This window comes from Chiloscyllium plagiosum, unplaced genomic scaffold (assembly GCF_037043375.1).
Source record: "Chiloscyllium plagiosum isolate Xiang-an unplaced genomic scaffold, Cpla_swu_hap1 HiC_scaffold_42, whole genome shotgun sequence".
In the NCBI taxonomy this organism is placed as follows: Eukaryota; Metazoa; Chordata; class Chondrichthyes; order Orectolobiformes; family Hemiscylliidae; genus Chiloscyllium; species Chiloscyllium plagiosum.
The window spans coordinates 105,437,619-105,456,997 of NW_028270180.1; the positions used below are offsets into that span (position 1 = coordinate 105,437,619).

Consider the following 19,379-nt stretch of genomic DNA (forward strand, 5'->3'; position numbering starts at 1 on the left):
TTTCACCCATTGCTCGAAACAGGACGACTTTCACGTTTACACGGAATACGAAACACACCGGACTACAGTGAAAATGCACAAACCTGAGCAGGCCGTGTTCCACATCATACCGTGCAGCATAGTTTCAGTCACTGTGTCTGTTTTTTTTTTTCAGAATAAGAGTCCCAAAGAATGTTCTCCACCCTAAAACCGGAGGTAGCATTACAATCCGAGAACGACAGATCACATTGTGAGAATGCTCTGACCTCGGAGCCAGTTCGAGATGCCACTTTCCTTGCCTTTTACCTTAACCGTGCAATTTGCTGCTGAGATGTTCACTCCTGGACATGAGCCACATGGATACCAACTGAGTTGGAAACCTGTGTGGGAATCGAGGAGAAGCGACTCAATAAATTTTGCTAAATTCGGTGGTGCTTTTTAGAAATGCAGTTTCTGTTCACCTCAATCTAAAAGCCAGTTTCTGAACATAGTGACAGAAGTCAAAAGGTAATTACCTCACCCCACCCCCACTCCGGAAGAGGCGCTAACTGCCGTTGAGTGCTTTTTGTTCTCGATGTGAAGAGCTTTCACGCCTGAGTCACCTTCACGTCTCTGGTTGCTGAGTGAATCACAAAGAAGGAATTTCACCAGAGCTGCAACTGCCTCACTTCTCCACTCGCCCTCCCCGTTTACATTTTCCTGCTCGTCAGTGATTTGAAGAAAACCAAATGGAAGCGATGTCATTCTATAGCCTCTCTGTCGATTCCTCCGTTTCAGTTCCAACATGACTTAGATCTCGGGGCGGACCTTAATACTAGAGACGCTATGAATGCGCAAGTCGAAAGGTTCCTCTGAGAGTGTAATTTCTTTAATTGCTATTGTTGATTGAATGAGCCACTAACGTGCGAATTGCTCCAGAACATCTGATTCAAGACATCTGGTGCCAATTCTCGCACGTTGAATAACGATTGACAGCTTCCAAATGAGGTCTTTCTGAGACTACCTTGGGGTACATTTGACAGACAGACAAGTTCAGGAATTCGTGGTGCGCTGTGACACCAGAGCATCTGCATCTTTCCTGTCTGTGAACCGAGCCGCCTGCACAAGGAATGCAAATGCGGTACTGCTTTTCGCGGAAGGATCCGAAGGCGGTAAATACACTCTCAAACAGAGTGGCATGTAATCAGAACCAGGTTGGAGAAAAAGTTAACAACGCTTTGCACTGTAATTAAATGGAATTGCATAACATTTCACTACGAGAGCAGATTTGTTCAAGCAAATTCGAAGGCAGGTTTGCAGATGTGAAAGCATGCAAGAAAGCTCAGCTCTTGTCCATGTAAAAGGCTGCAGTTGAAGAACAAAGCAGTTTCTGCCCAGTTTCGAACTGGGGACCTTTCGCGTGTGAGGCGAACGTGATGACCACTACACTACAGAAACAAGCCACAGCCGGCCGTGCGGCGGCTCCGTGGCATGCAGCACTGAAAGCTGAATCCGTTTCACCTTTCTGTTTCCAATAGCTCGTTGTTGTCCAGCGTAATTGACATCTTGAAAACGTAAAAAAAAAGACACGTTAAATTGATGACAAAATATAGACAAAGATGTCGTCGATGTTTGTACCGTAGGGCGAGGTGGAATAGGCTGGGACGACTTTCCTTGCAGCGTAACAGCTGCGACATGACCTTATGGAAGGGTGGTAAACTGAGTATTTACGTGTTTTACCCAAGTTGGTGTGAGTTGAAAACTCGACAGCATAGCTTTAAGGTGAGTGTGCTGAAAGTGACAAAGGACCTGAGGCACATTTCTCACAAAGAAGGTTGTGCGTGTTTGGAATGATCACCAGAGGAAGTGGAGAAGGCTATTACACTCAGAAAATTGCAAAGGTAATCGGTTGAGTTTCTTGATAGGAAGCGTTTAAAGGGATTGCGGCCAAATGCTGGGGAACGCGACTTGTTTAATTTTGGCTATGTGGTGAGCATGGACGAGGTCCACCGAAGTATCTTTTTCCACGGTGTACCCCAATAACGTCGTGTTGCTTCCACCGGCTTTAAAGGATTACTTTTTAGCGGAGCTTGCCATCGCAGTCTGTGGCACAATCATTTAGTCTGTTCGACTGCTCACGGGAAAGGTAGTATTGTGAAACACTGCAGAAACGAACGCCTTCCTTAGTTTAGCTCCGACTGACCATATTCTGTGAAATTTTCCCAGATCCTCAGCTGAGGATTTTTGCTGCTGAAAGTTACCTCAGAAACCCTGTTAAATCGAAATGTATTGAGCGAATCGCAAAACAGAAAGCATTTAACACGGAACACAAACAAAACTGGCATACCTCATGCATTTTCAGACACAGAGATGCATGAATGCTAAATGTGATACAGTCTGAGGGCATGAGTCATAAAGTAATCTCACAACTAACAACAGGGCATTTCCAAACGGCTCTTTCAAACATACTGCAGCCTTAGTGCACCACCGCTTTCCAGACAATGCTGAAATGAGAGAAAGAAAGAACATAATAAGAATTGGCCGATAAAAAGTGAATTTCACCAATCACAGTCTCGATTAGATTACCTTTCCCTTCCGATGTTCCCAAGTCGGAAATGAAGGAAGTGGGAGAAATTCAATAAGGTATGACATCGAAATTCATTGGAACGATTTTCCCATTAGCTAGAAACCCAATAACAACGCGTAGAGTCACCGTAGGACTTCGTTTCACAACAGCGATGAAATAACAGTCTCCATTCGGTTCCAGTAAAAGCTCAACTTGCCTGGGACGGCAGAATTGTTTGGGATTTTCCGCGCGGGAGGCGAACACGATCATGACAGTAGAGACATTTTGAAATACTTGGCAGTATCCCACACCACAGTTAATTCCCTGGGAAGCAAACCCATTTTACTTTTGTTTTCAACATCAATATACAGTGGGCACCGAAACAGCATTTTAACAAGCTGCAGCGTTGGAGTGGATCAGCAGAAATGGCACTGGTGGGATTCGAACCAGTTTCGAGACTGGAACCTGGATCCAGCGCCTTAGACCGCTCGGCCAAACTACAAGCCGGCCGCGCCGCCTCATTTTCTTGTATTTCCAATTGTGCTCCTGCATAACAACAGATGCAAAGTCACATGAAATGGGGTTCCATGAGTCCTCTCGGACTCGCACAGCTGCTGGGATGTGCCCGGCTACAATGTCAATTTCGCAGCAGATATTGATAGCCCATCAATCCAGACAAAAATCAATGGTAAGCTGAGTCTATCTTCTCAGACTCTTTTCAGCTACAAATGTATCTGTCAGTGCGTGAGAATATGGGTTCGCTTATGATTTGGTAAAATAACCATGAGCTGCTTGACATTACGGGAATTTCCATTCTTGCTTTGCTAAATGATTTCACCCATTGCTCGAAACAGGACGACTTTCACGTTTACACGGAATACGAAACACACCGGACTACAGTGAAAATGCACAAACCTGAGCAGGCCGTGTTCCACATCATACCGTGCAGCATAGTTTCAGTCACTGTGTCTGTTTTTTTTTCAGAATAAGAGTCCCAAAGAATGTTCTCCACCCTAAAACCGGAGGTAGCATTACAATCCGAGAACGACAGATCACATTGTGAGAATGCTCTGACCTCGGAGCCAGTTCGAGATGCCACTTTCCTTGCCTTTTACCTTAACCGTGCAATTTGCTGCTGAGATGTTCACTCCTGGACATGAGCCACATGGATACCAACTGAGTTGGAAACCTGTGTGGGAATCGAGGAGAAGCGACTCAATAAATTTTGCTAAATTCGGTGGTGCTTTTTAGAAATGCAGTTTCTGTTCACCTCAATCTAAAAGCCAGTTTCTGAACATAGTGACAGAAGTCAAAAGGTAATTACCTCACCCCACCCCCACTCCGGAAGAGGCGCTAACTGCCCTTGAGTGCTTTTTGTTCTCGATGTGAAGAGCTTTCACGCCTGAGTCACCTTCACGTCTCTGGTTGCTGAGTGAATCACAAAGAAGGAATTTCACCAGAGCTGCAACTGCCTCACTTCTCCACTCGCCCTCCCCGTTTACATTTTCCTGCTCGTCAGTGATTTGAAGAAAACCAAATGGAAGCGATGTCATTCTATAGCCTCTCTGTCGATTCCTCCGTTTCAGTTCCAACATGACTTAGATCTCGGGGCGGACCTTAATACTAGAGACGCTATGAATGCGCAAGTCGAAAGGTTCCTCTGAGAGTGTAATTTCTTTAATTGCTATTGTTGATTGAATGAGCCACTAACGTGCGAATTGCTCCAGAACATCTGATTCAAGACATCTGGTGCCAATTCTCGCACGTTGAATAACGATTGACAGCTTCCAAATGAGGTCTTTCTGAGACTACCTTGGGGTACATTTGACAGACAGACAAGTTCAGGAATTCGTGGTGCGCTGTGACACCAGAGCATCTGCATCTTTCCTGTCTGTGAACCGAGCCGCCTGCACAAGGAATGCAAATGCGGTACTGCTTTTCGTGGAAGGATCCGAAGGCTGTAAATACACTCTCAAACAGAGTGGCATGTAATCAGAACCAGGTTGGAGAAAAAGTTAACAACGCTTTGCACTGTAATTAAATGGAATTGCATAACATTTCACTACGAGAGCAGATTTGTTCAAGCAAATTCGAAGGCAGGTTTGCAGATGTGAAAGCATGCAAGAAAGCTCAGCTCTTGTCCATGTAAAAGGCTGCAGTTGAAGAACAAAGCAGTTTCTGCCCAGTTTCGAACTGGGGACCTTTCGCGTGTGAGGCGAACGTGATGACCACTACACTACAAAAACAAGCCACAGCCGGCCGTGCGGCGGCTCCGTGGCGTGCAGCACTGAAAGCTGAATCCGTTTCACCTTTCTGTTTCCAATAGCTCGTTGTTGTCCAGCGTAATTGACATCTTGAAAACGTAAAAAAAAAGACACGTTAAATTGATGACAAAATATAGACAAAGATGTCGTCGATGTTTGTACCGTAGGGCGAGGTGGAATAGGCTGGGACGACTTTCCTTGCAGCGTAACAGCTGCGACATGACCTTATGGAAGGGTGGTAAACTGAGTATTTACGTGTTTTACCCAAGTTGGTGTGAGTTGAAAACTCGACAGCATAGCTTTAAGGTGAGTGTGCTGAAAGTGACAAAGGACCTGAGGCACATTTCTCACAAAGAAGGTTGTGCGTGTTTGGAATGATCACCAGAGGAAGTGGAGAAGGCTATTACACTCAGAAAATTGCAAAGGTAATCGGTTGAGTTTCTTGATAGGAAGCGTTTAGAGGGATTGCGGCCAAATGCTGGGGAACGCGACTTGTTTAATTTTGGCTATGTGGTGAGCATGGACGAGGTCCACCGAAGTATCTTTTTCCACGGTGTACCCCAATAACGTCGTGTTGCTTCCACCGGCTTTAAAGGATTACTTTTTAGCGGAGCTTGCCATCGCAGTCTGTGGCACAATCATTTAGTCTGTTCGACTGCTCACGGGAAAGGTAGTATTGTGAAACACTGCAGAAACGAACGCCTTCCTTAGTTTAGCTCCGACTGACCATATTCTGTGAAATTTTCCCAGATCCTCAGCTGAGGATTTTTGCTGCTGAAAGTTACCTCAGAAACCCTGTTAAATCGAAATGTATTGAGCGAATCGCAAAACAGAAAGCATTTAACACGGAACACAAACAAAACTGGCATACCTCATGCATTTTCAGACACAGAGATGCATGAATGCTAAATGTGATACAGTCTAAGGGCATGAGTCATAAAGTAATCTCACAACTAACAACAGGGCATTTCCAAACGGCTCTTTCAAACATACTGCAGCCTTAGTGCACCACCGCTTTCCAGACAATGCTGAAATGAGAGAAAGAAAGAACATAATAAGAATTGGCCGATAAAAAGTGAATTTCACCAATCACAGTCTCGATTAGATTACCTTTCCCTTCCGATGTTCCCAAGTCGGAAATGAAGGAAGTGGGAGAAATTCAATAAGGTATGACATCGAAATTCATTGGAACGATTTTCCCATTAGCTAGAAACCCAATAACAACGCGTAGAGTCACCGTAGGACTTCGTTTCACAACAGCGATGAAATAACAGTCTCCATTCGGTTCCAGTAAAAGCTCAACTTGCCTGGGACGGCAGAACTGTTTGGGATTTTCCGCGCGGGAGGCGAACACGATCATGACAGTAGAGACATTTTGAAATACTTGGCAGTATCCCACACCACAGTTAATTCCCTGGGAAGCAAACCCATTTTACTTTTGTTTTCAACATCAATATACAGTGGGCACCGAAACAGCATTTTAACAAGCTGCAGCGTTGGAGTGGATCAGCAGAAATGGCACTGGTGGGATTCGAACCAGTTTCGAGACTGGAACCTGGATCCAGCGCCTTAGACCGCTCGGCCAAACTACAAGCCGGCCGCGCCGCCTCATTTTCTTGTATTTCCAATTGTGCTCCTGCATAACAACAGATGCAAAGTCACATGAAATGGGGTTCCATGATTCCTCTCGGACTCGCACAGCTGCTGGGATGTGCCCGGTTACAATGTCAATTTCGCAGCAGATATTGATAGCCCATCAATCCAGACAAAAATCAATGGTAAGCTGAGTCTATCTTCTCAGACTCTTTTCAGCTACAAATGTATCTGTCAGTGCGTGAGAATATGGGTTCGCTTATGATTTGGTAAAATAACCATGAGCTGCTTGACATTACGGGAATTTCCATTCTTGCTTTGCTAAATGATTTCACCCATTGCTCGAAACAGGACGACTTTCACGTTTACACGGAATACGAAACACACCGGACTACAGTGAAAATGCACAAACCTGAGCAGGCCGTGTTCCACATCATACCGTGCAGCATAGTTTCAGTCACTGTGTCTGTTTTTTTTTCAGAATAAGAGTCCCAAAGAATGTTCTCCACCCTAAAACCGGAGGTAGCATTACAATCCGAGAACGACAGATCACATTGTGAGAATGCTCTGACCTCGGAGCCAGTTCGAGATGCCACTTTCCTTGCCTTTTACCTTAACCGTGCAATTTGCTGCTGAGATGTTCACTCCTGGACATGAGCCACATGGATACCAACTGAGTTGGAAACCTGTGTGGGAATCGAGGAGAAGCGACTCAATAAATTTTGCTAAATTCGGTGGTGCTTTTTAGAAATGCAGTTTCTGTTCACCTCAATCTAAAAGCCAGTTTCTGAACATAGTGACAGAAGTCAAAAGGTAATTACCTCACCCCACCCCCACTCCGGAAGAGGCGCTAACTGCCCTTGAGTGCTTTTTGTTCTCGATGTGAAGAGCTTTCACGCCTGAGTCACCTTCACGTCTCTGGTTGCTGAGTGAATCACAAAGAAGGAATTTCACCAGAGCTGCAACTGCCTCACTTCTCCACTCGCCCTCCCCGTTTACATTTTCCTGCTCGTCAGTGATTTGAAGAAAACCAAATGGAAGCGATGTCATTCTATAGCCTCTCTGTCGATTCCTCCGTTTCAGTTCCAACATGACTTAGATCTCGGGGCGGACCTTAATACTAGAGACGCTATGAATGCGCAAGTCGAAAGGTTCCTCTGAGAGTGTAATTTCTTTAATTGCTATTGTTGATTGAATGAGCCACTAACGTGCGAATTGCTCCAGAACATCTGATTCAAGACATCTGGTGCCAATTCTCGCACGTTGAATAACGATTGACAGCTTCCAAATGAGGTCTTTCTGAGACTACCTTGGGGTACATTTGACAGACAGACAAGTTCAGGAATTCGTGGTGCGCTGTGACACCAGAGCATCTGCATCTTTCCTGTCTGTGAACCGAGCCGCCTGCACAAGGAATGCAAATGCGGTACTGCTTTTCGTGGAAGGATCAGAAGGCGGTAAATACACTCTCAAACAGAGTGGCATGTAATCAGAACCAGGTTGGAGAAAAAGTTAACAACGCTTTGCACTGTAATTAAATGGAATTGCATAACATTTCACTACGAGAGCAGATTTGTTCAAGCAAATTCGAAGGCAGGTTTGCAGATGTGAAAGCATGCAAGAAAGCTCAGCTCTTGTCCAGGTAAAAGGCTGCAGTTGAAGAACAAAGCCGTTTCTGCCCAGTTTCGAACTGGGGACCTTTCGCGTGTGAGGCGAACGTGATGACCACTACACTACAGAAACAAGCCACAGCCGGCCGTGCGGCGGCTCCGTGGCGTGCAGCACTGAAAGCTGAATCCGTTTCACCTTTCTGTTTCCAATAGCTCGTTGTTGTCCAGCGTAATTGACATCTTGAAAACGTAAAAAAAAAGACACGTTAAATTGATGACAAAATATAGACAAAGATGTCGTCGATGTTTGTACCGTAGGGCGAGGTGGAATAGGCTGGGACGACTTTCCTTGCAGCGTAACAGCTGTGACATGACCTTATGGAAGGGTGGTAAACTGAGTATTTACGTGTTTTACCCAAGTTGGTGTGAGTTGAAAACTCGACAGCATAGCTTTAAGGTGAGTGTGCTGAAAGTGACAAAGGACCTGAGGCACATTTCTCACAAAGAAGGTTGTGCGTGTTTGGAATGATCACCAGAGGAAGTGGAGAAGGCTATTACACTCAGAAAATTGCAAAGGTAATCGGTTGAGTTTCTTGATAGGAAGCGTTTAGAGGGATTGCGGCCAAATGCTGGGGAACGCGACTTGTTTAATTTTGGCTATGTTGTGAGCATGGACGAGGTCCACCGAAGTATCTTTTTCCACGGTGTACCCCAATAACGTCGTGTTGCTTCCACCGGCTTTAAAGGATTACTTTTTAGCGGAGCTTGCCATCGCAGTCTGTGGCACAATCATTTAGTCTGTTCGACTGCTCACGGAAAAGGTAGTATTGTGAAACACTGCAGAAACGAACGCCTTCCTTAGTTTAGCTCCGACTGACCATATTCTGTGAAATTTTCCCAGATCCTCAGCTGAGGATTTTTGCTGCTGAAAGTTACCTCAGAAACCCTGTTAAATCGAAATGTATTGAGCGAATCGCAAAACAGAAAGCATTTAACACGGAACACAAACAAAACTGGCATACCTCATGCATTTTCAGACACAGAGATGCATGAATGCTAAATGTGATACAGTCTGAGGGCATGAGTCATAAAGTAATCTCACAACTAACAACAGGGCATTTCCAAACGGCTCTTTCAAACATACTGCAGCCTTAGTGCACCACCGCTTTCCAGACAATGCTGAAATGAGAGAAAGAAAGAACATAATAAGAATTGGCCGTAAAAAGTGAATTTCACCAATCACAGTCTCGATTAGATTATCTTTCCCTTCCGATGTTCCCAAGTCGGAAATGAAGGAAGTGGGAGAAATTCAATAAGGTATGACATCGAAATTCATTGGAACGATTTTCCCATTAGCTAGAAACCCAATAACAACGCGTAGAGTCACCGTAGGACTTCGTTTCACAACAGCGATGAAATAACAGTCTCCATTCGGTTCCAGTAAAAGCTCAACTTGCCTGGGACGGCAGAACTGTTTGGGATTTTCCGCGCGGGAGGCGAACACGATCATGACAGTAGAGACATTTTGAAATACTTGGCAGTATCCCACACCACAGTTAATTCCCTGGGAAGCAAACCCATTTTACTTTTGTTTTCAACATCAATATACAGTGGGCACCGAAACAGCATTTTAACAAGCTGCAGCGTTGGAGTGGATCAGCAGAAATGGCACTGGTGGGATTCGAACCAGTTTCGAGACTGGAACCTGGATCCAGCGCCTTAGACCGCTCGGCCAAACTACAAGCCGGCCGCGCCGCCTCATTTTCTTGTATTTCCAATTGTGCTCCTGCATAACAACAGATGCAAAGTCACATGAAATGGGGTTCCATGATTCCTCTCGGACTCGCACAGCTGCTGGGATGTGCCCGGCTACAATGTCAATTTCGCAGCAGATATTGATAGCCCATCAATCCAGACAAAAATCAATGGTAAGCTGAGTCTATCTTCTCAGACTCTTTTCAGCTACAAATGTATCTGTCAGTGCGTGAGAATATGGGTTCGCTTATGATTTGGTAAAATAACCATGAGCTGCTTGACATTACGGGAATTTCCATTCTTGCTTTGCTAAATGATTTCACCCATTGCTCGAAACAGGACGACTTTCACGTTTACACGGAATACGAAACACACCGGACTACAGTGAAAATGCACAAACCTGAGCAGGCCGTGTTCCACATCATACCGTGCAGCATAGTTTCAGTCACTGTGTCTGTTTTTTTTTTCAGAATAAGAGTCCCAAAGAATGTTCTCCACCCTAAAACCGGAGGTAGCATTACAATCCGAGAACGACAGATCACATTGTGAGAATGCTCTGACCTCGGAGCCAGTTCGAGATGCCACTTTCCTTGCCTTTTACCTTAACCGTGCAATTTGCTGCTGAGATGTTCACTCCTGGACATGAGCCACATGGATACCAACTGAGTTGGAAACCTGTGTGGGAATCGAGGAGAAGCGACTCAATAAATTTTGCTAAATTCGGTGGTGCTTTTTAGAAATGCAGTTTCTGTTCACCTCAATCTAAAAGCCAGTTTCTGAACATAGTGACAGAAGTCAAAAGGTAATTACCTCACCCCACCCCCACTCCGGAAGAGGCGCTAACTGCCCTTGAGTGCTTTTTGTTCTCGATGTGAAGAGCTTTCACGCCTGAGTCACCTTCACGTCTCTGGTTGCTGAGTGAATCACAAAGAAGGAATTTCACCAGAGCTGCAACTGCCTCACTTCTCCACTCGCCCTCCCCGTTTACATTTTCCTGCTCGTCAGTGATTTGAAGAAAACCAAATGGAAGCGATGTCATTCTATAGCCTCTCTGTCGATTCCTCCGTTTCAGTTCCAACATGACTTAGATCTCGGGGCGGACCTTAATACTAGAGACGCTATGAATGCGCAAGTCGAAAGGTTCCTCTGAGAGTGTAATTTCTTTAATTGCTATTGTTGATTGAATGAGCCACTAACGTGCGAATTGCTCCAGAACATCTGATTCAAGACATCTGGTGCCAATTCTCGCACGTTGAATAACGATTGACAGCTTCCAAATGAGGTCTTTCTGAGACTACCTTGGGGTACATTTGACAGACAGACAAGTTCAGGAATTCGTGGTGCGCTGTGACACCAGAGCATCTGCATCTTTCCTGTCTGTGAACCGAGCCGCCTGCACAAGGAATGCAAATGCGGTACTGCTTTTCGTGGAAGGATCAGAAGGCGGTAAATACACTCTCAAACAGAGTGGCATGTAATCAGAACCAGGTTGGAGAAAAAGTTAACAACGCTTTGCACTGTAATTAAATGGAATTGCATAACATTTCACTACGAGAGCAGATTTGTTCAAGCAAATTCGAAGGCAGGTTTGCAGATGTGAAAGCATGCAAGAAAGCTCAGCTCTTGTCCAGGTAAAAGGCTGCAGTTGAAGAACAAAGCAGTTTCTGCCCAGTTTCGAACTGGGGACCTTTCGCGTGTGAGGCGAACGTGATGACCACTACACTACAGAAACAAGCCACAGCCGGCCGTGCGGCGGCTCCGTGGCGTGCAGCACTGAAAGCTGAATCCGTTTCACCTTTCTGTTTCCAATAGCTCGTTGTTGTCCAGCGTAATTGACATCTTGAAAACGTAAAAAAAAAGACACGTTAAATTGATGACAAAATATAGACAAAGATGTCGTCGATGTTTGTACCGTAGGGCGAGGTGGAATAGGCTGGGACGACTTTCCTTGCAGCGTAACAGCTGTGACATGACCTTATGGAAGGGTGGTAAACTGAGTATTTACGTGTTTTACCCAAGTTGGTGTGAGTTGAAAACTCGACAGCATAGCTTTAAGGTGAGTGTGCTGAAAGTGACAAAGGACCTGAGGCACATTTCTCACAAAGAAGGTTGTGCGTGTTTGGAATGATCACCAGAGGAAGTGGAGAAGGCTATTACACTCAGAAAATTGCAAAGGTAATCGGTTGAGTTTCTTGATAGGAAGCGTTTAGAGGGATTGCGGCCAAATGCTGGGGAACGCGACTTGTTTAATTTTGGCTATGTTGTGAGCATGGACGAGGTCCACCGAAGTATCTTTTTCCACGGTGTACCCCAATAACGTCGTGTTGCTTCCACCGGCTTTAAAGGATTACTTTTTAGCGGAGCTTGCCATCGCAGTCTGTGGCACAATCATTTAGTCTGTTCGACTGCTCACGGAAAAGGTAGTATTGTGAAACACTGCAGAAACGAACGCCTTCCTTAGTTTAGCTCCGACTGACCATATTCTGTGAAATTTTCCCAGATCCTCAGCTGAGGATTTTTGCTGCTGAAAGTTACCTCAGAAACCCTGTTAAATCGAAATGTATTGAGCGAATCGCAAAACAGAAAGCATTTAACACGGAACACAAACAAAACTGGCATACCTCATGCATTTTCAGACACAGAGATGCATGAATGCTAAATGTGATACAGTCTGAGGGCATGAGTCATAAAGTAATCTCACAACTAACAACAGGGCATTTCCAAACGGCTCTTTCAAACATACTGCAGCCTTAGTGCACCACCGCTTTCCAGACAATGCTGAAATGAGAGAAAGAAAGAACATAATAAGAATTGGCCGTAAAAAGTGAATTTCACCAATCACAGTCTCGATTAGATTATCTTTCCCTTCCGATGTTCCCAAGTCGGAAATGAAGGAAGTGGGAGAAATTCAATAAGGTATGACATCGAAATTCATTGGAACGATTTTCCCATTAGCTAGAAACCCAATAACAACGAGTAGAGTCACCGTAGGACTTCGTTTCACAACAGCGATGAAATTACAGTCTCCATTCGGTTCCAGTAAAAGCTCAACTTGCCTGGGACGGCAGAACTGTTTGGGATTTTCCGCGCGGGAGGCGAACACGATCATGACAGTAGAGACATTTTGAAATACTTGGCAGTATCCCACACCACAGTTAATTCCCTGGGAAGCAAACCCATTTTACTTTTGTTTTCAACATCAATATACAGTGGGCACCGAAACAGCATTTTAACAAGCTGCAGCGTTGGAGTGGATCAGCAGAAATGGCACTGGTGGGATTCGAACCAGTTTCGAGACTGGAACCTGGATCCAGCGCCTTAGACCGCTCGGCCAAACTACAAGCCGGCCGCGCCGCCTCATTTTCTTGTATTTCCAATTGTGCTCCTGCATAACAACAGATGCAAAGTCACATGAAATGGGGTTCCATGATTCCTCTCGGACTCGCACAGCTGCTGGGATGTGCCCGGCTACAATGTCAATTTCGCAGCAGATATTGATAGCCCATCAATCCAGACAAAAATCAATGGTAAGCTGAGTCTATCTTCTCAGACTCTTTTCAGCTACAAATGTATCTGTCAGTGCGTGAGAATATGGGTTCGCTTATGATTTGGTAAAATAACCATGAGCTGCTTGACATTACGGGAATTTCCATTCTTGCTTTGCTAAATGATTTCACCCATTGCTCGAAACAGGACGACTTTCACGTTTACACGGAATACGAAACACACCGGACTACAGTGAAAATGCACAAACCTGAGCAGGCCGTGTTCCACATCATACCGTGCAGCATAGTTTCAGTCACTGTGTCTGTTTTTTTTTTCAGAATAAGAGTCCCAAAGAATGTTCTCCACCCTAAAACCGGAGGTAGCATTACAATCCGAGAACGACAGATCACATTGTGAGAATGCTCTGACCTCGGAGCCAGTTCGAGATGCCACTTTCCTTGCCTTTTACCTTAACCGTGCAATTTGCTGCTGAGATGTTCACTCCTGGACATGAGCCACATGGATACCAACTGAGTTGGAAACCTGTGTGGGAATCGAGGAGAAGCGACTCAATAAATTTTGCTAAATTCGGTGGTGCTTTTTAGAAATGCAGTTTCTGTTCACCTCAATCTAAAAGCCAGTTTCTGAACATAGTGACAGAAGTCAAAAGGTAATTACCTCACCCCACCCCCACTCCGGAAGAGGCGCTAACTGCCCTTGAGTGCTTTTTGTTCTCGATGTGAAGAGCTTTCACGCCTGAGTCACCTTCACGTCTCTGGTTGCTGAGTGAATCACAAAGAAGGAATTTCACCAGAGCTGCAACTGCCTCACTTCTCCACTCGCCCTCCCCGTTTACATTTTCCTGCTCGTCAGTGATTTGAAGAAAACCAAATGGAAGCGATGTCATTCTATAGCCTCTCTGTCGATTCCTCCGTTTCAGTTCCAACATGACTTAGATCTCGGGGCGGCCCTTAATACTAGAGACGCTATGAATGCGCAAGTCGAAAGGTTCCTCTGAGAGTGTAATTTCTTTAATTGCTATTGTTGATTGAATGAGCCACTAACGTGCGAATTGCTCCAGAACATCTGATTCAAGACATCTGGTGCCAATTCTCGCACGTTGAATAACGATTGACAGCTTCCAAATGAGGTCTTTCTGAGACTACCTTGGGGTACATTTGACAGACAGACAAGTTCAGGAATTCGTGGTGCGCTGTGACACCAGAGCATCTGCATCTTTCCTGTCTGTGAACCGAGCCGCCTGCACAAGGAATGCAAATGCGGTACTGCTTTTCGTGGAAGGATCCGAAGGCGGTAAATACACTCTCAAACAGAGTGGCATGTAATCAGAACCAGGTTGGAGAAAAAGTTAACAACGCTTTGCACTGTAATTAAATGGAATTGCATAACATTTCACTACGAGAGCAGATTTGTTCAAGCAAATTCGAAGGCAGGTTTGCAGATGTGAAAGCATGCAAGAAAGCTCAGCTCTTGTCCATGTAAAAGGCTGCAGTTGAAGAACAAAGCAGTTTCTGCCCAGGTTCGAACTGGGGACCTTTCGCGTGTGAGGCGAACGTGATGACCACTACACTACAGAAACAAGCCACAGCCGGCCGTGCGGCGGCTCCGTGGCGTGCAGCACTGAAAGCTGAATCCGTTTCACCTTTCTGTTTCCAATAGCTCGTTGTTGTCCAGCGTAATTGACATCTTGAAAACGTAAAAAAAAAGACACGTTAAATTGATGACAAAATATAGACAAAGATGTCGTCGATGTTTGTACCGTAGGGCGAGGTGGAATAGGCTGGGACGACTTTCCTTGCAGCGTAACAGCTGCGACATGACCTTATGGAAGGGTGGTAAACTGAGTATTTCCGTGTTTTACCCAAGTTGGTGTGAGTTGAAAACTCGACAGCATAGCTTTAAGGTGAGTGTGCTGAAAGTGACAAAGGACCTGAGGCACATTTCTCACAAAGAAGGTTGTGCGTGTTTGGAATGATCACCAGAGGAAGTGGAGAAGGCTATTACACTCAGAAAATTGCAAAGGTAATCGGTTGAGTTTCTTGATAGGAAGCGTTTAGAGGGATTGCGGCCAAATGCTGGGGAACGCGACTTGTTTAATTTTGGCTATGTGGTGAGTATGGACGAGGTCCACCGAAGTATCTTTTTCCACGGTGTACCCCAATAACGTCGTGTTGCTTCCACCGGCTTTAAAGGATTACTTTTTAGCGGAGCTTGCCATCGCAGTCTGTGGCACAATCATTTAGTCTGTTCGACTGCTCACGGGAAAGGTAGTATTGTGAAACACTGCAGAAACGAACGCCTTCCTTAGTTTAGCTCCGACTGACCATATTCTGTGAAATTTTCCCAGATCCTCAGCTGAGGATTTTTGCTGCTGAAAGTTACCTCAGAAACCCTGTTAAATCGAAATGTATTGAGCGAATCGCAAAACAGAAAGCATTTAACACGGAACACAAACAAAACTGGCATACCTCATGCATTTTCAGACACAGAGATGCATGAATGCTAAATGTGATACAGTCTGAGGGCATGAGTCATAAAGTAATCTCACAACTAACAACAGGGCATTTCCAAACGGCTCTTTCAAACATACTGCAGCCTTAGTGCACCACCGCTTTCCAGACAATGCTGAAATGAGAGAAAGAAAGAACATAATAAGAATTGGCCGTAAAAAGTGAATTTCACCAATCACAGTCTCGATTAGATTATCTTTCCCTTCCGATGTTCCCAAGTCGGAAATGAAGGAAGTGGGAGAAATTCAATAAGGTATGACATCGAAATTCATTGGAACGATTTTCCCATTAGCTAGAAACCCAATAACAACGCGTAGAGTCACCGTAGGACTTCGTTTCACAACAGCGATGAAATAACAGTCTCCATTCGGTTCCAGTAAAAGCTCAACTTGCCTGGGACGGCAGAACTGTTTGGGATTTTCCGCGCGGGAGGCGAACACGATCATGACAGTAGAGACATTTTGAAATACTTGGCAGTATCCCACACCACAGTTAATTCCCTGGGAAGCAAACCCATTTTACTTTTGTTTTCAACATCAATATACAGTGGGCACCGAAACAGCATTTTAACAAGCTGCAGCGTTGGAGTGGATCAGCAGAAATGGCACTGGTGGGATTCGAACCAGTTTCGAGACTGGAACCTGGATCCAGCGCCTTAGACCGCTCGGCCAAACTACAAGCCGGCCGCGCCGCCTCATTTTCTTGTATTTCCAATTGTGCTCCTGCATAACAACAGATGCAAAGTCACATGAAATGGGGTTCCATGATTCCTCTCGGACTCGCACAGCTGCTGGGATGTGCCCGGCTACAATGTCAATTTCGCAGCAGATATTGATAGCCCATCAATCCAGACAAAAATCAATGGTAAGCTGAGTCTATCTTCTCAGACTCTTTTCAGCTACAAATGTATCTGTCAGTGCGTGAGAATATGGGTTCGCTTATGATTTGGTAAAATAACCATGAGCTGCTTGACATTACGGGAATTTCCATTCTTGCTTTGCTAAATGATTTCACCCATTGCTCGAAACAGGACGACTTTCACGTTTACACGGAATACGAAACACACCGGACTACAGTGAAAATGCACAAACCTGAGCAGGCCGTGTTCCACATCATACCGTGCAGCATAGTTTCAGTCACTGTGTCTGTTTTTTTTTTCAGAATAAGAGTCCCAAAGAATGTTCTCCACCCTAAAACCGGAGGTAGCATTACAATCCGAGAACGACAGATCACATTGTGAGAATGCTCTGACCTCGGAGCCAGTTCGAGATGCCACTTTCCTTGCCTTTTACCTTAACCGTGCAATTTGCTGCTGAGATGTTCACTCCTGGACATGAGCCACATGGATACCAACTGAGTTGGAAACCTGTGTGGGAATCGAGGAGAAGCGACTCAATAAATTTTGCTAAATTCGGTGGTGCTTTTTAGAAATGCAGTTTCTGTTCACCTCAATCTAAAAGCCAGTTTCTGAACATAGTGACAGAAGTCAAAAGGTAATTACCTCACCCCACCCCCACTCCGGAAGAGGCGCTAACTGCCCTTGAGTGCTTTTTGTTCTCGATGTGAAGAGCTTTCACGCCTGAGTCACCTTCACGTCTCTGGTTGCTGAGTGAATCACAAAGAAGGAATTTCACCAGAGCTGCAACTGCCTCACTTCTCCACTCGCCCTCCCCGTTGACATTTTCCTGCTCGTCAGTGATTTGAAGAAAACCAAATGGAAGCGATGTCATTCTATAGCCTCTCTGTCGATTCCTCCGTTTCAGTTCCAACATGACTTAGATCTCGGGGCGGACCTTAATACTAGAGACGCTATGAATGCGCAAGTCGAAAGGTTCCTCTGAGAGTGTAATTTCTTTAATTGCTATTGTTGATTGAATGAGCCACTAACGTGCGAATTGCTCCAGAACATCTGATTCAAGACATCTGGTGCCAATTCTCGCACGTTGAATAACGATTGACAGCTTCCAAATGAGGTCTTTCTGAGACTACCTTGGGGTACATTTGACAGACAGACAAGTTCAGGAATTCGTGGTGCGCTGTGACACCAGAGCATCTGCATCTTTCCTGTCTGTGAACCGAGCCGCCTGCACAAGGAATGCAAATGCGGTACTGCTTTTCGTGGAAGGATCCGAAGGCGGTAAATACACTCTCAAACAGAGTGGCATGTAATCAGAACCAGGTTGGAGAAAAAGTTAACAACGCTTTGCACTGTAATTAAATGGAATTGCATAACATTTCACTACGAGAGCAGATTTGTTCAAGCAAATTCGAAGGCAGGTTTGCAGATGTGAAAGCATGCAAGAAAGCTCAGCTCTTGTCCATGTAAAAGGCTGCAGTTGAAGAACAAAGCAGTTTCTGCCCAGTTTCGAACTGGGGACCTTTCGCGTGTGAGGCGAACGTGATGACCACTACACTACAGAAACAAGCCACAGCCGGCCGTGCGGCGGCTCCGTGGCGTGCAGCACTGAAAGCTGAATCCGTTTCACCTTTCTGTTTCCAATAGCTCGTTGTTGTCCAGCGTAATTGACATCTTGAAAACGTAAAAAAAAAGACACGTTAAATTGATGACAAAATATAGACAAAGATGTCGTCGATGTTTGTACCGTAGGGCGAGGTGGAATAGGCTGGGACGACTTTCCTTGCAGCGTAACAGCTGCGACATGACCTTATGGAAGGGTGGTAAACTGAGTATTTACGTGTTTTACCCAAGTTGGTGTGAGTTGAAAACTCGACAGCATAGCTTTAAGGTGAGTGTGCTGAAAGTGACAAAGGACCTGAGGCACATTTCTCACAAAGAAGGTTGTGCGTGTTTGGAATGATCACCAGAGGAAGTGGAGAAGGCTATTACACTCAGAAAATTGCAAAGGTAATCGGTTGAGTTTCTTGATAGGAAGCGTTTAGAGGGATTGCGGCCAAATGCTGGGGAACGCGACTTGTTTAATTTTGGCTATGTGGTGAGTATGGACGAGGTCCACCGAAGTATCTTTTTCCACGGTGTACCCCAATAACGTCGTGTTGCTTCCACCGGCTTTAAAGGATTACTTTTTAGCGGAGCTTGCCATCGCAGTCTGTGGCACAATCATTTAGTCTGTTCGACTGCTCACGGGAAAGGTAGTATTGTGAAACACTGCAGAAACGAACGCCTTCCTTAGTTTAGCTCCGACTGACCATATTCTGTGAAATTTTCCCAGATCCTCAGCTGAGGATTTTTGCTGCTGAAAGTTACCTCAGAAACCCTGTTAAATCGAAATGTATTGAGCGAATCGCAAAACAGAAAGCATTTAACACGGAACACAAACAAAACTGGCATACCTCATGCATTTTCAGACACAGAGATGCATGAATGCTAAATGTGATACAGTCTGAGGGCATGAGTCATAAAGTAATCTCACAACTAACAACAGGGCATTTCCAAACGGCTCTTTCAAACATACTGCAGCCTTAGTGCACCACCGCTTTCCAGACAATGCTGAAATGAGAGAAAGAAAGAACATAATAAGAATTGGCCGTAAAAAGTGAATTTCACCAATCACAGTCTCGATTAGATTATCTTTCCCTTCCGATGTTCCCAAGTCGGAAATGAAGGAAGTGGGAGAAATTCAATAAGGTATGACAT

General features: G+C 45.0%; 5 non-coding genes across 5 annotated transcripts; all 5 read right to left on the reverse strand.

Annotated features, from left to right (window-relative positions):
* Positions 1–1,343: 1,343 nt before the first annotated feature.
* Positions 1,344–1,416, reverse strand: trnav-cac (transfer RNA valine (anticodon CAC)). The gene has a single exon. It is a non-coding gene; the product is annotated as a tRNA-Val (tRNA).
* A 6,635-nt stretch (positions 1,417–8,051) lies between these two features.
* trnav-cac (transfer RNA valine (anticodon CAC)) lies at positions 8,052–8,124 on the reverse strand. The gene has a single exon. It is a non-coding gene; the product is annotated as a tRNA-Val (tRNA).
* Positions 8,125–11,405: 3,281 nt separating this feature from the next.
* trnav-cac (transfer RNA valine (anticodon CAC)) lies at positions 11,406–11,478 on the reverse strand. Its single transcript has one exon. It is a non-coding gene; the product is annotated as a tRNA-Val (tRNA).
* Positions 11,479–14,759: 3,281 nt separating this feature from the next.
* trnav-cac (transfer RNA valine (anticodon CAC)) lies at positions 14,760–14,832 on the reverse strand. Its single transcript has one exon. It is a non-coding gene; the product is annotated as a tRNA-Val (tRNA).
* A 3,281-nt stretch (positions 14,833–18,113) lies between these two features.
* trnav-cac (transfer RNA valine (anticodon CAC)) lies at positions 18,114–18,186 on the reverse strand. The gene has a single exon. It is a non-coding gene; the product is annotated as a tRNA-Val (tRNA).
* Positions 18,187–19,379: the final 1,193 nt, after the last annotated feature.